The sequence below is a fragment of the Cyanistes caeruleus genome, chromosome 1 (assembly GCF_971803275.1).
Source record: "Cyanistes caeruleus chromosome 1, bCyaCae1.hap1.1, whole genome shotgun sequence".
Taxonomy (NCBI): Eukaryota; Metazoa; Chordata; class Aves; order Passeriformes; family Paridae; genus Cyanistes; species Cyanistes caeruleus.
Genome location: NC_141701.1, coordinates 77,864,805 through 77,888,585, shown reverse-complemented (window position 1 = coordinate 77,888,585; position 23,781 = coordinate 77,864,805).

The following is a 23,781-nucleotide window of genomic DNA, read 5'->3' as shown; positions in this document are numbered from 1 at the left end:
AATATCAGATGAATGGACCTTTCCATGAAATATAACCCAAAATTAATTGAGACCACCAACAATATACCTCAGAATCCATTGAAAAGAAAATTTTGAATTTTCTAGTTTCCTGTAAAAAACTCCAAGCCCATTTTTGAATTTCAGTTTCTCTGTGAGCTGCATCCTGTGCATAGTTAATAATGAACTTTAAGATTGACTTATAGACACATTCTTCCCTATGAATATATATAACATAAATACAAATTATGTGGCTAAATTAAGTATCACATAACAAGAAAAAAAAAATCAAAGTAAACAAAACCCAAACAAACAAAGTCAGAATAATTTTAAGAAGAAGTTTAGTGGATTCGTTTGCACTTCTTTGAAGGAATAGTTCCTAGTCCAGGCTGGAGGCCAAACTTGCCATCCATTCACATCAGCTCCTGTGATGCCTTGAGAAGGCTGACCTAGAACAGAGGCTAGACAGAATTAAGAGTAAAGTAGGTATTTGTTGAAGGGCCTTAAAGTTTACACCTTGGGCAGTACAAGACCCTGGCCAGGGCTACACCTAAGATGGACCTAAAAATGGTCACCAAATGGATGACTGGTCACAAGGTCTCACATTTTTATACATTTTGGTCCATCTGCATATCAGAGTTAATTGTCCAATTACAGCTAGGTTATGAAGTCTCATCCTTCTTGTTTTCTCTCCTCAGCCCATCATTGTTTATGCTTTTGGGCCTGAAACTTGTAACACTTGTCCTTGGTATCAAGCTAGAAAAGGAATTGTTTTGTCTGCCTACTCTGTGAAGAGAGCTCACTAACACTTAATATGAAGCTCAAAACTACACACCTAGGCAGCACAGAATCTGAAAAATGTGAAAGCTAAAACTTAAGGCGTCACCTGAGTAGGAGAAAAGGCAGAGCTGAATTAAATATGATTATCATGAAATGCAGACACAAGTGTGATCCCTGTGGATGTACATCCTGCACTGGAGAACTTGGTAACATGGACCTGGCCCAGCAAAGCCACCTGTGTGGTAGCACTATTTGTACATCATATGAGAATGGCAGGATTGTGTAAGACCTTACAAGTACTAGGCCCTCTATGAAAATTAGAAAATATCTGTATATAAGCTACTATTCATTTATTCATCTCTGGATTTTAACAAATATCTTCAGTGATAATAACAAGTTTTCTGTATTTATAGACAAATAGTACTCCATAGATATTCAATTTTACTGTTTAACATATGTTTCCCTAGTTCATACACAATACATGTAGAAGTCTGGTAATCATTAGACTATTTAACAGTCAAAAATGTTCAGAGAAACAGTTACTTAGCCATTAAAATGCAAGTAGCTAAAACCCTTTTACTTCATTCTTTACATTCTTCCAGCATGTGACTAAAATTCCTGTGCCAGCTGGAGAATCAGATAATATTTAATGACAATAAAAATATTTTTATTACCATTTATCTATCAAAAATTAACAGTAAGAGATTACCAGTCTCTTACAATAGGAGAGTAATTCAGTAAGAGACTGCCAGTTTCAATATTTCATAATTAAGATAAATTAAGATAGCATATGGCATCCAAAGGGGAAAGCTGGAGTCCCTTTATAGTGAAAGAATGTCAGATCCTCAGCAGGACTTCTTAGACCCTCAAGCCAGAAAACTGACTCCTTCACCAATGACACCACAGAGAGTTGTGCTGCCTCCTTTAGAGGCTACCTCCTAGGTAGCCAAAAGGAGGTGCTTGAAAGTACCTTGAATGGATCTGGTACTTTTGAGGTATATGAGTAGTCAGATACCTTGAAAGTACCAAGTCTACCAAAGCTCAAAATGTCCTTCTAGACAGACTAAGGGATGTCCATTCCTAGGCAGCATTCAGCCATCTCCTGAATTTGAATTCAAACTGAAAACTTCCCTTCAAATGTTTTGAAGAAAAGTGGTTTATTATGAAGCAACTTGAAAACTCTTTCACTAGAGTTTATAGAAGGCATTGCATACATAGTGACCAATTAGTTGTATTGGTGCAAAGGGAAATGACATTTCTAATGGCATTTTTGTGACAAAACATGGAGTATGGCCTGCAAAGCATGTCAGCACTATACTTCCTAGTGTCTTAGATATTAATGTATTTGAAGATGATATATGGTACCACAACCACCATGTTCTTTGATAAACATGACAAGAAACCACTGTGTAGTAGAGTTGGTCTCTTAAATCATTAATTTCATTTCAGTCTAGATGAAATAATATTTGACATGAGAGAAAACTCTGGAAGGCTTCCTTCTCCTGTTGTTTTTTCCACCATTTTTGAATTTATTGAAACAAATTTAATTTACAATGGCCAAAGTCTGTGACATCAGAGACAAAGAAAGGCAAATAACCTGCATTTTAAAACAGGAATATTTTTGTATTTGGTAATGGCATCATATAATATCTTACAATTGCAGGAGCAAGTGATAAAGCTCTGAATTGTTCTAAAGAAATTTACAGTTTAATGACCTCCATTACAAGAAAGAAATACCACTGCAGCATAAAATATCTACTAATAGTTATATTTGTCTTGTTAATCTCTTGCCTTAAATCAAATCTCTGTCTTCCAAGAGACTACTGCTTTAATGTAAATACAAAATATATGCAATAAACAGTCTAGTTTATGGCACTGGATTACAGACTCCAAGGTTTTCTGGTAAGCCAAAAAATAATACGAGGCTTGTTCTTTTTCACAATATGAAAATGCAGTTTAATCAATAATTCAAATAAAAAAAATAACACTAATTTTCCAGGATTAACAGCTTTCAGCGACATGAATAGTTATTTTCTAGTTGCATAACTACTGGCACAATTAAAATAACACTATTTGAAATAGTATTATATTGACTTAATTTCTTCCTACCTTAGTTTAAAATAGACTACACTCTTTCCTACTTCTTCAGTCTACAACAGAAAGAGGAAAATAGAGGAAACAAATGCTGAAGCTTAAAGTTCAAGAAAACAAAGATTTTTTGGAAATGTTTTTGGATTCATGTTGCTCATAGGTTTTTATTTTATGAAAATTTACATGTTCAGACAGAAGAATACACAATATATTGCCATATCACTTTGCTACAGTTTGATAGCTACTGCACTTTGAGCTACACTTGATACAAATGAACCAAAACATGCCATGGTTTGGAATTAAACCAAACATTCTCCATTTTTCCTAGAAAAGTAACTTTCCTCCTTCATTATGGTATCAAGTATATTTAATCTTTTCAAAATGTCAGGTTCTAAAATGCCAATAGCAATTCTGTGAAGGAGAAAAAAGCGCATTCTGTGTAAGATTAAAATGATCACATAGTTTATGCCATTTTCCCCACAGTGAACATGCTGCTGTGATGGATATGATCACAGAAGAAGAAAAGGTGAAGGCCTCCACAGAATCTTTAGTTTTCCCTTCCACTCCCAGTGCAGACTTGCTTTACAGAATTGTCTGCCAGTAGAAAAAGACCAATCGATGAGCTGATTTCAGTCATTCCCACACTTGAGAAAACTTTCATGTCTTCCACTTGTAATTTTAACTCTTATGTTCTTCTCATGCAACTTGTCAACTGCACTGTCATTTGAAAATGATGTATTAGATACTATGGGATACAGGACTTGATGCACAGTAAAGAAGTCTCTCTTGGAGAGCTGTATCTGTCATAGAAGTCCAGTCATTACCACAAACTTTCAAGAAAAATTTCATGACTCTTGTAATATATGGAAGAACCCAAAACAAATGTGGCTAGTGGATTTATTTCTACTTAAAATTTCTGTTGAATTTTTTGACACTGACTTTTTTTGCTTTTTTTGAATTAGAATTTTTTTTTAATTTGAATTTTTTTGCTTTTTTAGAATTTTGAGTGTTTTAAATGCTTGATTAATCTGAGGAAATACATATTAATATTTATCAAAAGCTGAAAAACAAGGAAATAACAAGCAAAGTTTCTGGAGTACTGCTTTAGTCAGTGGTCTCACTGTGCATTGAATCATTGAAAATTAAACCATTGTAATGTAGTTTATCTGATGATCAAAGGCAAATCTGCATTGAAAGAAAAAAATTCAAAACATTACACGTAACACTAAACAAAACAACATTTCTTTTAGCAGTTTTTGAGGTGACACTTAAGCTATCATCAGACACAATGCAACATTTAGAGATTTTTCAATGTGACTGGATGTGATGAAAGTTTGCATCAGTTTACAATGTAGGCATCAAAGGATTTAGCACATATTTTTTAAAAAAAACTTCAAAGCTTAATAACATTGATCAAAACAAGAAAGGAAAGCTATTATTGGACTGGGTATTATTTCCACTACATCTAAGTATATATGTCAATGATCCATTTATCATGCATACCTAGATTTAGTGGAAATAATCATCCCAAAATTTTAAAAAAGTCTTAATAGTATTGAAGAGGAGTATTAGTTTGTTGGAAAATATCATCCCCTCCTTTTTCAATTCTCCAGTGTTTAGTCATTAACAGCAGACTTTCACATTCTTAATCTCTTAGTTCCTCAATTAGTCATCAAAATTTCCTGCCCAATTTCCTTCCTATGCTGACTCTTCCTATTTATTAAACTAATTTTCTTTCCTGATATAAATGCTGTGAAAGAAATATTCCTACAGCATTTGCCTCAAAAAGAATAGAGTAAAATTTTCAGTATGAACTGCATACCAGATGGCATGCATGAATTTCTGAAAATAAACAATATATGAAATTGCTGTAGCTGAAAACACTTAAAACATGAAAATCTTATCTTCCTGATGTGTAAGAAAATTGTTTGGGTGTTTATAGTTGGTGTTAGTTCAGGGATTTTTTTGTGTGTAGGTTATTTTGTGGTTTTTTATGATACAAGAATATACAAAATAATTCATGCCTCAGAAAACCATAGTACTTCCATAACACATGAAGAAAAATTTAAAAAATTGCACTTTGAAGAGTTTGGCTTAGGTATTGTATTTAATATTCTAAAAGGAACCTTGTCCTAATGTTGTTAAAGTCACTAGGATAGTTTTCAAAAATAAGATAAATATTACAAAGATTATATATAGGAAAAGTTAAGTTAAAACTCCTTTTGGATTTCAGTAAAGTGTTCGGTACTGTCTCTCACAGTATCTTTCTGGACAAAATATTATAGTAAATGGGGTTACATCAGGTTGGCCACTGGTGGGGTTCTACAGAGCTCCATTTTAGGGCTAGGTCTGTTCCATGTCTTTATTTGAACCAGCCTGGTATGATCTTTCAAGTTGTCCTGTGCAGGGCCAGGAGTTGGATCCTGATCTCTATGGGTTGCTTTCAACTCAGAATATTCCATGACTCTATGTTGGATTATGAATTACATATGAGCTCTATAACAAAAAGCCCACTGATGAATTATTTTGAGCCAAATTCAAAGATTGTGTCTCTGCTGAGAAATGTTGAGAAAGTTTGTTTCCCCTTTTCAGTTGTTCTAACGTAAGTTTGTTATAGCCTTGTGCACTTGCTCATAACAAGCTTCCATTTCATATTCACCGTGCCACTTTGAAGAAATGATCAACAAAACAACTAAATAGATTTTTAGCTTTTCAGCATTCTGAACCATCTTCAAATTTTCACCCTTTTGTTTATATCAATGTGTAATAATATTTGTAGTGATAAACTATCTTTGTGTAGTACTGATTTTGTGACTATTAAAAAACTTCAGCATTTTATCACTAATAACAATGATTTATTGTTTCCAGTACTTTGTGGGTGAAGCAATTCATGTAACAACCCTAATGTCACTCCCCATAGTTTTAATTTAATGAGCTCTAAAATAGAAATAATAAACTATGTCGCCTTGCAGGTTATAAGATTATGTATGTCCAGCAGTCCATGAAATATTCTAAGCATTGTATTGCATTCTTTTCATTAACCATATACCACACTTATATTGTTAAATATTAATCCAGGAGACCAAAGCTCTTTTTTATGTTAAATAAATAGCTGTCATACTATGCTCAACTACTCAGTGTATCAGTAGAAACTGAGATCCAGGTATATACTGTTTAAACAAACGTAACAAAGTTAAAAAAACTTTTGATATTTATTATGAAGTCATATTTAGCTTTATGAAGCTCAGGATAAAAAGGACAAGATTTAGTGTATTCTTGAAAGTGAAATTAACATTTCAGGTTCATTGAAGGTCAGAGGGACTATAACATCCTTTATGATACAGACTACTGTGGTAGAAACTTGTGACTCTTCATCAAAGAGAACACTTTCTTTCACTTTTTTGGCTTTAGCAGACACTTTGATGTTTCTTATCATACCCATAAATCTGAAGTGAATTGTTTATCTCTACAAGTTAATTGCCTTCTCATAGAACTTAGTACTGAACTGTCCATATCAAGAAAAAGGATATTTTACTTCTCTGAAGACATGAAAAAAAAAAGACAAAGCTTTGAGTCTTCTTGCAATTACAGCTTTACTTAATAAAATTTTTGGGTCCTGCAGGTTCTCTAAACTGCCCCAATTGTCTAAGAAATGAACACTGCTTCTTCAAATAAGATGTTATACTGTCCAGACTGTGAAATTGAGGCTGAGGCTCTTCAATTTTTCTGGAAAGGTATTTGACAAATAAAACCACTGTTTATCCTTTGATAGAATTTAGAAACAAATTATTTGGGATATACATTTACAAAGTAATACAGTTCCACAAGGAGATACAGAATAACTGCCTAATTGTCACATATTGCTGTGACTCTTTATTGTAGCTTCCTTCCTTCAGAGTTGCAATTTTTTATTTTTTTTTTTTTGTAACCTCTCTATGGGGTACTTGAAAACAAATTTGTACATGCATTCAGGAATGCATGTTAAACAAACAAATATAAAAACACTACAAACAATGTAGTTTTCCATGCCCTAATATCTTTTAGTCAGAGGCATCAGTGATACTAATACCCTTCTATAATAAGCTGTCAGGATGCATTTAAATACCATCAGTAATAGGATGACTTACTAGATAATAAATTACTTTTCTTCATTTTCAGTCTTCTTTACAGACTCTAAGTATCATATAAAAAGACATGTTATTTCCTTTACTCTAGAAACTACATCCTCCTTTTCAGTCTCCAACTCTACTGAGCTCCAGATGGTATTTGCAAGACACGGGTAGGTTTCTGTGCCATGAGTACAACTGAAAAAGAGACTCTTTCATAGGTCCAGGCATCCTGGGTGAGATCCATTAATTTTTTTCTAAAACACTACTGGCTTTCAAGGTATTGAGGAACTTTCAAAATTCTTCTGAGTCAAAGGAAACCATTTAACCCTCAAAACAGTAGAATAACTGCTGCTCATCTCTAATAAATATAACTGCAAGCCAAAAGATACATATTTTTGTAATGATTTTTAATGAGCAGCTAGAGCCCTTTTAAAATTTCACATACACAGACAAAACTTTATGTACACATATCGATTCATCCGTGGCTACTGTTCATGAATCCCTTGAAAGTATGCTGTGAAATACAGGATGAAAACCATTCATGTAGACTTCCAAGTAGCTGGACATGACTTGTAAATAGTGTGCTCTGTACCTGGGATTCTGCTCCTGTATTTGGAATTTCTCTTTTGCAGGTTTTGAGAATATGGGAGGAAACGACACACCTTGGATTTCGTTTAGGCAACTGTGTTTGCTAAGCAGCTTAATAAGCATATGCTGGGTATAGTTACATTCCCATCAGGAAATGTAAAACACTACTTAAAACAGTGAAATTACCATAATTAAAAGAACACAGATGCTCTTTAATAATGTAGTAGATTGCACCCTCAATGGAAATGCTCATTAATTCTATTTTAAGACAGTGTGATTCACCTGTATGTCAGACAAATATCATTGAAAGCTAGGTTAGCAGAAAGGTTACGTATTTAGATTTGATGACTCCATCACAGAACATGCAACATTTTCCATTTGACAGCAATATGCCTACTCATTTACTTCTCCCATAATTAAATTTCTCTTTCACAAAAAAAAAACAAAAACAAAAACGAAACAAAAAAAAAAATCCACTTCTTAGGTCAGATTAACCTCATAAACTTACAATACTTAATACAGTATCATCTGCAATCTGAAGGAGAAGGTTACGATCCCCACAAAGAGATTTTCAATATCCAAAACTGGGTTACATCATTAGCAATAAGTAAGCATTGTTAAATTGCTGCAAATTTAAGCACATAGGTGTAGCATGCACTGAGCAACCTACAAGGATAGAGTTATAATGAAGATCGTCACCAAGGTCATCCATGCTATTTTTTACAGGTTTACTATATCTGTCTTCAGTATTCAAGATTCTTTAACAGAGCCTAATGCAATATGGTACAAGTTCCTGTTTCAACACTGTTTAAGCAATTGCTAAATTTCTGCCAGAGGCATCATTTGACTTGTGTTACTTTTACCTGATATATGATTTCCATACCCATACTAAAAACAAAGGTCAGGTAACTCCTTAGTCGTTGGCTTACAGAAATTTGTGAAAACTCCTCAAGCAAACTTCTGAAGTCATTGGAAGGGGTAGTTCAAACTTATTCAGTGCTCACTGACATCACCAGGCATTTTTCAAATGCTAAATAGTTTTTTCTAACTTGATTTTGCTTTTCTATATATTCTACTTCCTGAAAGGAGTATCTTAAGCCTACTTACAATCAGCAGATAAGTGCAAAACACTTAACAAGTGTTAATCAACACACTATTTGTTGCAATCTATTAAAGCAAGTTAACTGCAAACAAAGAAGAAACAGAATTTTTCTAAGTTTGTTTTGACTTTTTAAATAATTTTAAAATATACTTCAGGATGTTTTTTCTGTACATGTACCTATACAGAACCCTGGACTTAAACATGCTCACAGCTTACTTTGTGTCTTTTGTTAACATATACTTTGACGAAATGCCAAAGATGAATGGGATGTCTCCACATAGAGAGTAAGACTCCCTCATCTACTATTTCAACACTCTAGGTATATGTAATACTGTTCTTATCACACCTTGCCTTAAACACTCCAAGAGAAGGGGCTCAGGCTGTGTCAAAACAGATTCCCATATTCCCACATTTATAACAACATGAAATGGCAAGATCAAGGGTTACGGCTTAAACTGAGGGATTTAGATTAAACATTAGGAAGAAATTCTTCATTTTAAGGGTATTTAGGCACAGATATAGGTTGTCCAGAGCAGTTGTGGATGCCCCCTACCTAGAAGTGTTCAAGGGCATGTTGGATGGGACCCGGTCTAGTGGAAGATGTCCCAGCCCGTGGCAGAGGCTTTGGAACTAAGAGATATTTAAGGTCAATTCCAATCCAAACTATTTTGTGATTCCCATCTGTCAGTTCAACAAAGGTAGATTTTCATGAGTTTATGCTTTTTTTTCCTAGGCTGTTCCTTGCTGGTGTCCAAATGAAAGAGATCACCTCTTGAAGGTCAGGCATTCAATCCACCCCCACAGATTACCTTCCCAGCATCCTAATGAATCCAGGATAATCCAGAGATTATTCAAGAAATAAAAACTTGTTTCATTGAGCTGTCATTATTCCTTATCTTCCCATTTAAATGATATTAGCCTATGTCAGCCTAAGAAAAGAACAAAGCACATTGAGAATGGGGTAAGAATGTGCTTTCTGCAAAGCTCAGTCTCATACAGAGCTGGGGATCCAACCATGAAAAGATTTGCTATAGAAACTCAATGATGTGTTACAGTTGGTTTATGACAGTAAGTGCTGCCTTTAATTTTTATTTTATAAAAGAGTATTTTTATTCAGGTGTTTCATTGCATCACAAGATTAATGCTATACTTAAAAGGCATAAGCTATCCAGATTTAATAAATGTGAGAAGACAAAAAACACAGCGCAGTTCCACCACATTACCCTTTCAGATAAAATTAAAAGTAAAATTCAAGATGACGTTTGACATATTCAGAAGCTGTAACTTTCTGGATTTCATGAATAAATGGAACAAGGACTTTAAAGAGTTGTTGGTAAGGGGTTTAAGTTACTTTATTTTAATCTTTTCAGTAGTACACTAAAACCAAAAGAAGAATAAAACATAAATATCTTGTCTTTACATAGCAGAACCAAACAAACAAGAAAATGGAATGGGCCTGTTCTATGCTTTCATGATCACATTGAAGACATTTTTAATAACTTATAATGACTGAATATACCTCTGTCATTTCTATGTTTCGAAATTCCACAGAAACAAAGTGGAGAGAAAAATAAGAAAGAAAGAAAAAAAGCAAAAATTATTTCTCTAGCAAAATGAAGATATTTTCTAAGATCTACTAAAGAAAGAAGCTGATGCTTCTGAATGAAAAAAAAAAACAAAAACCTTTGGTGAAAAACAACTCAGATTCAAGCCCCAAAACACAGCAACAAAACCATGAAGAGCAGTAATATCAAAGAATAAAATCTTACACAAAATCCCAAGACTGGTCAATTGGCTTCTAAAGGTGTACATAATGTTCATGTTTAGGTTGGAGAAACAGCAATTCTGTGCAGGAAAAGATAATATTTATCCAAAGGACAGAAATAAATAAGACACTTCAAAAGTATTGGACATTATCATTAGTTTCAATTGAATGAAAGAGTTTAAATTAAAATCCAAATTCTGAAAAGATTGTATCATTCTCATTCACGATGTGGAAATACAGAATGGTGTGCCTGAAATGACTCTTTTTGATGCCTCCTTGTTCATTAAATATATTGTAAGATGCAAATCGAAAGAGTGACTGAGCCAATTATTCTAGTATTCAGAACAAAGAAATAGCTGTTTTCAGTTTCTTTCAGCAATCACGAATAGCCTAAGCACATTTTGCTAAAGGAAGGAGGAACTAGAGCATATGTTACTACTCTAGGGAAAGGAAGTTATTTCTAGAGCTGCTCAAATATAGTGGAGCATTAACAACCAGTGTGTAGGCCATTTTTAAATATATACATTTTTACAACACCATATCTGAAATAAAAAGGGTACAAAAACCCAATAAAGCCAAACCACAGGAAACCCTCCTCTGAAATAAAGAAACTACATTCTTGAAGCTTTTATTACACTAAGCTTTTCAAGATAAAAAACTAAAAAATATTCAGAAACTTGGTAAATCTTTGTAGCTTGAAATCTCTTTCTGAGTCTCTTCCACTCCAGAAAAAACTTACTCAGAATCCATTTGTACATATGACAGCCAGCAATACTTCTCTTTCTGTAGCAGCAGAAAGAAAGGGTGTTTGGGGGAAGCAATAACAGTAGCAACAAAACAACAGCAACAAAAAAGTATACCCAACTCACAAACACTTTTTTCCATGAGCCTCACAGGGGACATTCCCCCTTCCCATGATCTCGATGTGCAAATGGTGAGGGTCAAGGACAGATTAGTTCTTTGGTACTACATTGGTGTATGGGATCTAGAAAGGATCAGACAATTTTAATTAAAAATCCATCACTTTTTTCAGAACACAATACTACTGATGGCTGCAAAACAATATATTAAATGCCCCCAAATAAGCACATAAATTAAAAAGTGATACTGTTCAAAACGATTAAAATCTTGTATTAAAAAAACAACCAAACAAAAAAAACACTTTAATTTTTTCTAAAATGAAGTATAAATCACATCTGGTAGTCTTCTGTCTAATTCTGATCCAGTCATTAGTTCTAGAAAATTAACAGAAATAGGAACAATTATTTTAGCCCCAATCCTGATTTCGTAAAGCAAATATAAAATGTATCAGTGGATATTAGGAAGAAGCTGAAATATCTTTTGTTCTGCTTATTACATGCATTTGGGTATATTCGATTAATATTAAATTTTCTGGTTTGTTAAAAATGCTAGCAATTTATTAGTTTAGCTGATTTGTAAAGAAGCCACAAATGTGAAGGTCCAGCTGGTTCTCAAAAAAAAAAAAAAAAAAAAAAAATCCCAAACCCCAAGAAGTTGGTCTTTTAGAAAAAGCAGCTCTCCTTATGATATTTCACTATTATTAATAGAAAAATTCACTTATGCCGCTATGTGTCAATGAGTCACTCTTACTTGGCTAAAAAAAACAATAGTTCTTTAGCATCCTTTAATATCATGACCTTGTATATTCATTAAAATAACTTCTCTCTATTTCTTGACAAAATTTTTTTTCTGTACAAGAAACAACAAAAGATTCAGCAGAATCTTACCGGCTTAATATCTTGCAGAGGTATTAAGCTGTATCATAAGTTAAGATTCCTTAATAATGTTGGTAACTCAAAATGAAACCTGATAATGCTAGTTACAGGTTTTTCTTAATAAAGAATCCTTTTCCAGCAGAATTCTGCAATATTTAACAGGACTCTATCCCTGAAGACTTCTTGTCTCTCCTGGCCACATTTTACTTTGTTGTTCATTCAATATATTTTGACACTAAAGGTCTATTAAAAAAAAAAAATCAAGGAAATAGTTAATTACATGCATTTGTGTATTTTTCAGGATTATGCTTCTGTTAAGACTGTTAATAATATCTCAGTTTCAGACCTCTATTGTCTATTGTTCTGCTTGTTTCAAGAGGAAGGTTAACAACTCTCATCTCCTCAGCTATGGAATGACTGAATGTGAAGGTGGTTCAGCAATCAAGTTCTTCACATAAAACAGAAAACTTACATACTTATGAAACACCAAAATCTGCTAAAATTGATAGTTAAACTAAATAAATGGATTGTGCAAAAACTGTATGCCAATAGATTTCTAGCACCCCAGGTATATGCCAAAATATAGTGCAGCCCTCTCAGATACACAGTAGCTAATAGAATAAATGCATTTAAAATGAGATTACTCATTTAACAATTCTTTACCATGTGTTCATTTTTCACATAGCAATTATCTGCAAAAGTAAAAAGGAGAATTACAGAAAAGTGACTTTAAATTACACTGCATTAAAAAAAAAAAGTTAATTCCCTGCCATAAACAGAACCCAGATCTCTAAATAAATTAGCTGCTTCTGTTATATAGAGGAAAACTACCACCACTATTAATTCTTCTCTCCCCCCAGTGTATGGAAGAAAATACAAGAACACAAAAATGTCATGTGAAAACACTCTGCAAATAAATGTCCACTTCAATTTTAAAAAGACTGTCAAGAAAAGATGAGCTAAAATGTGAATTACAACAAAGTGATGACAAATTCAAATAGAAATAGCAAGACATGATGAGTGCTGTATTGTGTGAATTAGATGATTTGACAGCATTGAGAACGAAAGAAGTATAATTTTACATAAGCAGCAATATGAAAACTCTACGTAGTGCTTCTTCAGGTTATCTTCAAATAACTTCAGACTATCAGAAAACATTTCACTATTATTAATTGAAAAATTCAGTTATGCCACTATGTGTTAATGAGTCACTCTTACTTGACTAAAAAAACAATAGTTCTTTAGCATCCTTTAAAAATATATAGGAAAAGGACATAGAAGGAGTCATCCTACTACAATAACAATTCCAAATAATGCTCAGTGTCTCTTCCTGTGAATTTATTAGAGGAATCATGGATGAGAAATGCAAAGAAAGTTGTTGGAAAAGAAAGATGCTTGTGAAAGAGAGGGAAGAAATGAATAAAATACTTCAACATGCTTACAGTTTAAGACAGATGCTTAGACCAGGTTTTTCAGAATTTCCTCTAAAACCAGGTTAGGCACAGGCTATATGAGTATATGAATCTTAGTAAACAGATAAAAATGTGTTATTAAAAGTTTGAGGTCTACTAATAATATATACTGTGAAGTGTGCGAAAACTTTACAAGCTGTTAGTATACATGGTTAAACACTGATTCTGAAGTTATACAAATGATAATTAGTCAGTCTACTGATTCTGTTTTTTTCAGAGTCTCCTTCTACCTTTCTCTATAATGCTCAGCTTCAAAGGAGAATTGGGTCAGAATCAAAGGTGGGTGCTGTTGTAGTAGGAGATAGATACAGACCACCTTCCAGCCTAACATGTCTTTTACTAAACAAATTAAGAAGAGCTCTAAGCCATGGAGACAGATTTCTAGGATGGATTTTCATCTTCCTGCAATCTATTGGAAGGACAATACAGCTAGAGCCAAGCAGTTGAGTTGTTGGGGAGGTGTCAGGGATAATTCCTTGATACAAGCAATGGATAAGGCAAATGCACAATGGGTTTGATATTCACTAACAGGGACAGACTGATTTGGAATATAATAATCAGTGGCAGCTTTGGTTGTGGTGACCACAAAACGGAAAAGCTCAAGATCCCAGGGAAGGGAAGAGAAGACAGTAAGTAGCACACTATAGATTCAGGGGGCTAAAATTTGAAAAATTTCGCATAATCAATAAATGAGTGACTGTCCTGGGTTGCAGTATATTCTATCACCATCCTCATGTACTGTTGAAACCAGGTGAGGCAGTGCTCCCTGCCTCCCCCCCCCCCCCCCCCCGGGCTACCTTCTGTTAATGGGCCCATCAATGCCCTGCCCCATGACTCATAGATAACTTCCCCCTGTATTGTCCCCTGTTAATGGGCCCACCACTGCCTTGCTGCATGACTCAGAGATAACTTCCTCCTGGACTGTTTTCTGTTAATGGCTCATCAAGGCCTTATCTCATGACTCACCATCCCATTGTGAGATGCTCCTCCCCGAGGGAGGAGCCAAGCATTCCATACTGGATATAAGCTGAGAATTCGAACACCACAGCAGCCCTTACCTACGGGACTTCCAGAGGACAGGAGCTACTGCTGGACTTTCAGCTGAAGACCAGACCCCCTTTCTTCCAGAGGATCACGCTTCAACAAGACCACCTCATCTGGACGACTACCATCACCCTAACAGGGTTCCAGGCTGTATTCTGACTCTGTCAGTGTTTTTGATATTATTGCATTTATTCTTTTTATCATTTTCCTATTAAATTATAATTCTGACTTGCGATCTCTCACTGGTTTGATTTCAAACTAGTACAGTGACCCTAAGAGAAGCAGCTCTGTAGGGGAAAAGAACTTGTAAAAGCTGATGTATCTTTGAGAGCAATCTCTTAGCTCAGGAATGGTCCCTCATAATAATCAGGAAGAGAAACAGATTAGCAGATCAATTTAACAAGGAACTCCTGACTGCACTTCAAATCAAAAACAGAGACCACAGAATGGGGAACAGTTTACAAGGAAGGCTATATAGCTCAGACAAGCAAGGACAGTGTGAGGAAAGACAAAGGTCACCTAGAGATGATACTTGCAAGTGATGTCAAACACAACCAGAGCTTCAAGTGCTCTATTAACAGGAAAAACCTGTCAAGAGAAAACATGGATGTATTAATCTATAGGGCAGATGCCTGAAGTGAGAGCAGACAAAGATAAAGCTGAATTACTTGCCTTGCTTGCAACAGTAGCCTGCCCATACCTGTGTGCTGGCCACTGAGAAGATGGAAGCTGCCTCTTCATGCACACACCTGGCAGAAGCACATGAATCATGGTTGGTAAAGTGTGGACATAAGATAAAAAAACCCACAAAATCACCTGAGGAAAGTGGGGTCGTGGACCAGAGAGGCTGTGAAGTCTCTGTCCTTGGAGGTTTTCAAGACTGCTGCACAAAGTCCTGAGCATCCTCATCTGACTTTGTAGCAGGCCCAGCTTTGCATGGGAAGTTGGACCAACTTGATGGAGAGCTCTCTAGTCCTTTCCAGCTAAATTGTTCTACAATTATCTTACAAGAAGAAATAAGTTTGATGAAGACTTTACAACACAACAGACAGAACACTGTGCAAATAAAATAATTTCTCTATTTTTAAACTTTGTGTGTTCACTACTAGATGAAAAGGAGTTCTGAATCAACTTCACAGCTGGGTAAAAAATGAAAGCTGAAGATTCCAAGCTCTAAAGAGATACTTTTCAAAATAATTTCTGAACGAAAATGAGAGAAAGTGAATAGTTGCATATAACATTTAGAGTTGTGGTATACATTTTTTAGTTTGATAGATATAATAAATAGCTTGTGAACAACTTATATGAGTACAATTGTTATGATAGATGTGTTTTTCAGTCAGAGACTTTTGAATCAGACACCTAAGCACCTACTTCCTCAAACAGATGCAATTTTTCTAATACTCAAGCTAAAAATCAATCAATGACTATAAGACTTGACCTAGATAAATCATTCTTTTCTTCTCCCTGAAGACATTGTACAACACACATACTACTGTGGCAATTGAGAAATTTAATGGTATGGTACACCACTAAAACCTTTCTATGCCTTCAGGGAAAGCAGTAAATATCAGCTTAAAAGGCAGTGATGGTGAGTTGTTAGGAACATCTAAATAATTTTTACTAATAACACCAATTTGTAAAAGAATTGCTAGAATGACAGTGATGAAAATCTCAGTGAAACTGGACAGAATTCCTCCCACAATATTAGAGGCAAACTATTCCAAAAGAATAGAAAAGAATGAAAAATAGGCAAAAAAGGTAAAGTGTCACAGAGGAAATAATTTATTAAATCTTACTGAAAACATTAATCCTGCATATAAACATCATAGTAAGATGGAAAAAACATCTGTAATTAAAATACAATTCATCAAATGCAGAGTGAGCCAAGTGTATATTGCTTAACTGGAGCATACATTCAAGAGCTAAGTAGTGGCTGTATATGGTGTTGCTCTGTGGATTTGCCAAAGACAGGAAAGGATTGATAGAAGAAACACTAGGTGAGATGTCTAAAGCCTGTGTTTTCAGAAATAACCTTCAAGTTTCAGCATCAGTTATTAATACAAATGGGCTCATTGTCTGTTTACAGGCAATATTTTAACATCTAAACATTTAAATCAATGTTTTCAAATCCTAGGAAAGATAACTGCCCATCAGGAAAGAAAAAGAAGCAAGGTGTCCAGGTTTGTCATTTCTCTGCTCTATTACATGACAAGTAAGCTTACCTGGAACAGAGAGAGCAGCAGCAGAAATACAAATGAATAGGTAAATGTAAAGTGAAGCACAAGGGAAGCGTACATATGCAAGTGATATACATATGAAATGACGAGCCTTGAGCTGACTAGGTGGGCTCTGTGGGATTATCATAACTCTCTAAAACCAGCAGCTCACTGCTCAGTACTCAGCAGTAGTCGAAAACCCAAACAGAAATTATTAGGAAAAGCATAATGAATGAAAAAGAAGTATTACTATGCTGCTTTTTAAGTCCTTCAAAGTAAGATCTGGTAAGACAGGAGAAGGTCCAGAGCATGTTGGTAAGAACATTCTGTGGCATTAGACTATTCCCACATGAAAAGCAACAGACTGGCTTGGCATCTTCAAAAGACTCTTGTGTCTCAGAGAGATAGAGATAACAGAGGACTATAAAATCAAACAGACATAGACACAGTAGACATGCAGAAATTGCACACTGTCTCTTCTAATACAAGAAGTGGAGACATAAAACGAAACTAGTATAAGCCAGTTTCAAAACAAAGGAGGCAGTTGCTCAGGCAAAGCAAGAATGCCACAAGATGTTGAAAATGTTGAGTTTACAGTACCTCCAGGGTAAACTGTAACATTACATGCGAGCAAAAGCCTCTGAAACCATATTTGGTTCAGAATGTCCTGTGAGAAAAAGCTAGTTAAAAATTGAAACCAGTTCAAATGAAAACCCTTATTTGCCCTGTCCTTATTAGACATTTGATCTAAAAGCTCTGATGGGCACAGGTTAGTAGGATAGATAAATCTTTAGTCTGACCTGCAGCAACCTTTTTCCTCTTATAATAACGCCCTTCTTTGAACCTTAGGTAATGCATCTCCTTTGTGCTCTTAAATTGTAGTTGAACAAAATCAACACTGATAATTCAAAGTTCATATTATATCTGCCATCAGAAAATTTCTTCTCTGTACCATTGCATTAATGAAATGAAACAAGAAATCCCCCCATGTCCACAGGACAAGAAATACTATTTTACTAGATACTCTATCTAATGAGTGTGGGATTGACATAGTATACTTTTTGAACCTTTATTTTTTTCTTCCTCAAACACAATGGAATATTACTATATAATATGCATATAAAGGATATATATGAACTATACTAAAGGATAGTTCCTTATGTGAAAGGGTTTACCAGCTGAAATAAGTCATGCAGCAGGTGTGGTTAGGTACATAAAATAAATCTCTGTCTGCATAGAGATAGAAAGCAGATAGAGAACACAGGATCTAATATATTACAAAGCAGATGAGCTAATCCAACTGAACCTAGCGCTAGATGCAATTTCAAGACAATGTGACATATAAAGTGTTATTTTATATTTTCTTTCTTCTCCCCAAGAGGTCCATGAGTTTAATCTATGAGAAATTTCATATAAATTCATCTATCTATAGCTTATTAAGGTTACTTATTTGTGAAGATCACAGCAGGAGCTAATTTTCTTATCTGGCAAATAAATTTCCTTATGATAATAGTATGTTTCTTGAACCCATTCAATCCATGCTAAAGATAGTCAAATCCCAAACTATCATTTTTTCCTTATGTGGGCTACATATACCATGTAAAGCAAAAACTTAATTTTAGGGGATTAGTTCTCTGCAGATTTTTCTCTATTTGCTCCAAAAAGGATGGAGAGAAGAGCTTTAAAATGCAGAGAGAGTCAAGACTTTTTCCCAGTATAATAGGTGATCCGAAAATAAATAACTTACAAAGACCACACATGCATTGCTTTTACAGTTCTTTTTGCAGTTTTCTTAGTGCAGAGAGTGCACAAACGTGCATTGTGTGTTTGGGATGAATGAGAATGACAGAATGGTTGGGGGTAGAAGGGACTTCTGGAGATCATTCTGTCCAACCACCCATGCAAGGCAGTTTCACCTAGAGCAAATTGCGCAGGATTGCATCCAGATGGGTTTCCAATACCTACAAAGAAGGACATTCCACAACCTTTCTGGGCAGCCTGTGACCCTATTCTGTCACCCTCACAGTAAAGAAGTTATTCCTCATCTTAAGATGGATCTTTCTGTGTTTCTATTGTGCCCATTGTCCCTTGTCCTGTCTCTGGGTGCCATATAAGTGAGATACAATATACATGGTGTTTCAGAAATGTCCTTGCAACTTTGATTAAAAAAGATACTCTGGTCCTTAGAAATCAAATTTCAAGGGACATCGCTAATTTAATCTGAGTTATGGATCTGTCAGATGGATGGAATTTTAACTTAAATAAAGAGCATTACTGATACACACAGTGGAATGCTAAGTTTACTACCAAGAAGATAAACTACATTGCACCAACTATGGTTGACTGAGATCAAATTGAATATCCGTTTAGGCATTCAGGTTAAATGGATACCTACTTTTGCATGGGTATAGATAACCAGAGTCTCAACAGAAGCAGAAAAAAAGAATTTGGGAAAATAGGACATAAATATCTGTCACAAGGTATTTTTTAATAGCTCCTAAACAAAGTTTGACCTGCAAACATTTTTATTTGGTCTTTCCACAGAAAAATTGCACCATTTGCCAAAAGCACTGAGATCTCACACACATTATGTTTCTAGCAGCTGCATGCAAACAGGAAGCCTGGCAGAGAAGAGAGAATATGCAGCTGCTTATACTCAGGAGATGGCTGAACTCACATGCCAGTTTCCTTCAGATATCAAGTACCCAGTCAGGAAAGAGCAGAATTTCCCCAGAACATGTTTAATACAGCGTTACACTTATCAGGATAACTAATCATGCTTTATTTCTAAAGGATTGTAGTGGACCTTACAAGCCCCATAGTAGAGTTTCTTACTTATAGATATCCTTTTTCATGTTTTGAAGTACTTGCTATAAAATGATAATATCCTGATAACACACAGTTCTGTCATTAAAATCTTAGGATATGTGAGTAAGTATCTTTAACCCTGAGGAAAAAGGAGAGACAAGAATATTTTTCCTTCCTGAAGATGTTTTATCTCCATCAGAGCTGAATATAAAAACAAAGAGGATAAAGATACTTAAGAGTTGACAGGGACTTCCCAAGAAGAATATCATCACAGTCCCTTTTATTTTCTATTACACTGTATGATGTGGTGCTGTGAAGAATGAGCTGAGAAAAGACATCCTTCCTCAGGCATCAAAAGTAATATGATAATATTGCAACGCTTGTGTGGAGATCTGCATAGTTATTCACCGTGTTTCTGGCTTGGACGTATACAGCTGTGGCTGGGAGGAGTATCTGCCCTAGAAGGTTACTGAGCCCACTAACCACTACACAGTACTTCCCAGCTGTTTGGAAAGAAGGAAGAAACCTACTGATGTCCAATGACTTTCACAGTTTTGTGAGACTGAGGAATAGCCTCATTCATTAGTGCACTACGTTGGGACATCTTTCCAAATGTGTTCATTGTTCTGAGGGAGCTGGTGCACAGAAACCTGAAGATAAGGTCTTACCATGAATTCCTTTTAAACCTCAAATGAAAAAATTTCTTCCATTTGGATACATTCCACCTGTAAAGGTCTCTTCCAAGCCGAACTACTGTGTGATTCTATGATAATTACATAGCATTTACCACATTCTTTACTGTTTTTTTTTTGTTTGTTTGTTTTATATTTTTTCTTTGTTTTCATATCTGAATTCAAAATAAAAAGTCTGTATTAAGATCATCTAAACAAATAATAAATTCTGGAGATCTATCATATGTTAATTAACATATCACCTCTTTAAGTTTACCACCTTACCTTTGATCCTAGTGATCAAAACAGAAATATTTTTTTTAACTAAAATTAATTTTTTTTTAACTAAAAAGCAGAGTTTTAAATAATCTAAGACAGTATACCAATTCTAACCTCCTCTGTGGTAAGTATTCCATGTCAAATGGAAGGAAAACTGCAATTTTCCTATTAAAATTAAAAGAATAACAGAAACAAGACAAGTTAACACTGCAAAAGGTTTTTTTTCTGCTTATGGAGAGAGATTAAAAATATCCAGGGAATTAAACACAATGCAAGGAAAGCTGGAAAAAAATGCATAAGTAATCTTAATGAATCATAGAGTAGAGCAATATACCTTGAGAGATCATACAGCTCATATACTTCCCCAAGCCACCAGTGAGAAAATCAAGAGAAAAATCACTTCGAAATTTCCAGAGTCTTGATGGGCTTGTATTAACAACTATGTTTTCTAAAAGTCAAAACTATCAAGATTAATAGTTCTGAGAGAACAAACAGGAAAGCTGAAGAAGGAAGTGTGACAAAGGTATTTGTAAATGGGATTTTTCCCAGCATCTGTAACTAATATCTTATTTTTGACTGGGTATCAAGTATCACTGAAATAGCATGTCAGAGCACTGATAGGAAAGCTATTTCTATTTTCTTTTCCCTCTGCACTGTGCAGGTAAGAATATTTGATTTCATACATCATTTCCAAATTGCTGTGGGGATTCCAGAAAGGCAATTTGACTTTACAAAAATTGATGAATGAGAAAAAAATAATACTGCTGGTTTTGTGTCTGTTGCTTTTGGAAGCTGCATGCCTGGGACTTTGGCAAACTGGGCGTTACTAATGATTCATTGTCACAGTGCTGCAGTGAAAGTGCTGAAGCTTCTTTTAATCCCCAAGGAACTTGTTCATCAGAATGCATAAATTATTTACATTTTACCGTTTTTTTATATGTCACCCTTAATAACAGCAAAAAAAAAGAAACACTACAAAACTAATCTTTTCAATCTAATAAAGCTTTTAAATTAAAATGGTCAAGCAGCAAAACATAAGGAAGAACACAATACAGGGAATACAGAAACAAATGACTGCAAGGGGGGGAGCATGATGTGCAACTGCTGCTGCATCAGGCGTAGGGAGCTGGTTTGCACAGGACTGTACCCAGTGCTGATGTGAAAGGGGACAGTGAGAGACACACTAATCACACTTTGATTTTTAATCATTTTAACAGAGCTACTTCAGATCTAAATTGAGAAGGAACTTGTAAGATCATCTGAGCTATTACATACAAAAGACCTGGAATCTAATCCAGTTATATTTTTTTGGACGGTAGTGATCATCATTTAGCACACTAAATGAAACAGACTTCCATGAAATAGTCTGTGAACTACAAAGCAATCATTCCCAGTTCAAAAGAGCAAAAATTATAGGCATCCTAAATTAAAAAAATTATTACATAAACATTTGAAAAATGTTACATAAAAGTTTCTATGTGCTAAAAATACTGAGACAATCTTTTAAAATCTTTAAAAAATATTATTTTATATAGAAGCATGTGTGGTTTTACCACTTCATTACATAATTACTAATCTGTGTTCTATAGACAATAATCTGCAGAAATTAATAAAAGTAATTAAATACAAACTAAATATTGAATAAATGTCAGCTCCTTCAACCATAGGTTGAATGGATAAACTTTAAAGCTATTAAAGCCATAGATGGGGGTACCAGTGGTGATCATCATGAAGTTGTTATTGCTGGTTCCAGCTCAGAAGAAACTGGTATTTTCCTGCTGGATGTCAGGAGGCAGATACACCTTATGAGGAAGATGCTCCTGAAACTGCTATTTTTCCCTCACAACAAAATGAGAAAGGAGTTTCCATTTTTCATGCCCATGGAGAAGCCCATTGTAAGGACCTGAACAATCACAGATATCACGTGGATTAGGCAGAATAAAGACAGGATTCTTTTCTGTAAGATGTACACACTACTCCACAGCCTCCTTGGAACAGTCAGATAACTTGAGGATTAAGATTGTAATGCTGTGTCACCTCAGACACACCATGCCTCAGTTTCAGCAGGCAGCATTCAAGACTGATTTCAGTGATAATAGGGAACAAGGCAACAAGGAGCTCATGTGTGAACAGTGGGGACTGAGTCTTCACTGAAGATCTTGCCGGATTAACCAATCTCACTGCCCAGCAAAGGGACATCACAGATGCCTCCTGCTCACACTGACCACACTTCCTTCCCTGTCCCTATTAAATATGAAGTTTGACTGGAGAAATATCTTGGAGAAAAAAAAAACTAACAGTTTTCATCACTTACTGGTTAAAATGTATGCCTGCTTCTTCAACACAAACATCTCTAATAGAAGAGATGATTCTTACTATATTGTATGTGTCCTGTACCTGTAAACCAACAAATACAACTCCATCAATCTTTAGAGAGAAAAATGGGAAGGTGGTATTGCCTAACCCTGTGCCCTAGAGTCCAAAAACCAATCCTGACATAAAATCGGCAACATTTGAATACCACTATTAAAAATCATCAAAATACCTATGAAAAATTAATAATTCTGTGAAAGATGAAGGAAAACATTCATATATCTGTTATGGAAGTTAATCTTGACCTGAGGATATATTAAATATAATGTTAAAAGAAATTATCGCATTACTCCTCAAAAGTGATGTCATTTATATTTTAAATTTGGACACTACCTTGGAAATGCTTACAGAATTACTTCATGTAAAGATATCCATCGTGATATATATGCATTAGCAATAATATGTACAACTACTTTGTGATCCTTGAAATCAACAAAAAATATGAGTGAAAGAATACCACACATTCTTGTTGCATAAACACTTAATAAAAAAATATATTTAAAAATAAGAAGAAATAGACAAACATCACCCAGGTCTCATACTTAAAAAAAATCCTCATTGTTCAATCTTGATTTATCCAAGACAGCACTCTCCAGAGTGCTAGAAGGTGAAAGTGCTGGGAAAATACATGTCCTCACTCAACATTTTGCAAGCTTTCTGTTAAGTCACATGGTAAAAGCCAAACAGAACCCTGAAAGACACAAAAATACAGTGTCCCAATTGATTTTGCTTCCCTCATCATCAATC